We start from the raw sequence: 586 nt of genomic DNA on the forward strand, positions 1-586 counted from the left end.
TCACAAGCAGCTGGGACGAGTCTAAATGCCAAGCACGCACACGGGCTCAGGAAGCAGTCCCGGCTGCCACGCCCGCCCAACCGGCATCACGTGCATTGCACACGAGAAGGTTCACGCACTGCTGACAACTTAAAACATTGTTCAAATTCTGCAAAAGCTGGAAATTCATAGCCAGTTGCAGCAGGAGGACAGAGTGCTCCGTGGACCTTTCACCCAGATTCCCCTCGATCGCATGTTACATACATGTCAGTGTATCAGTAACACCAGGAGGCAGACACGGGTGCAATCGACAGGCTTTATTCAGCTGTTGCTGGGTTTTGCATGCACGTGTGTGTATGTGTGTGTGTGTGTGCACGCACATGTGTGGTTTTATGCTATGGAAAACTTTATTTAGATCTTGTTTTAGTGGCTGCACAAAATTATACTGACTCTTCCCTTTAAAGTCTGGACAGACAATGAAGGTTTTTGGTGTTTAATTCCTGAAAAAGACCTAATTCTAGCTGGGTTAGTGTCCTTGGCATAAGAAAGAGAAGTAGCCCGGCCAGAGTAGCTCAGTGGTTGAGCGTCCACCTATGAGCCAGGAGAG

General features: G+C 48.5%; 1 protein-coding gene across 1 annotated transcript in view; it reads left to right on the top strand.

The window, feature by feature from the left end:
- The window catches only part of LOC102768650 (kallistatin), a 16,850-nt gene that overhangs the window by 1,618 nt on the left and 14,646 nt on the right, over positions 1 to 586 (top strand). The gene's annotated exons all lie outside the window — the stretch shown is intronic.

This window comes from Myotis davidii, unplaced genomic scaffold, assembly GCF_000327345.1.
Source record: "Myotis davidii unplaced genomic scaffold, ASM32734v1 scaffold443, whole genome shotgun sequence".
Taxonomy (NCBI): Eukaryota; Metazoa; Chordata; class Mammalia; order Chiroptera; family Vespertilionidae; genus Myotis; species Myotis davidii.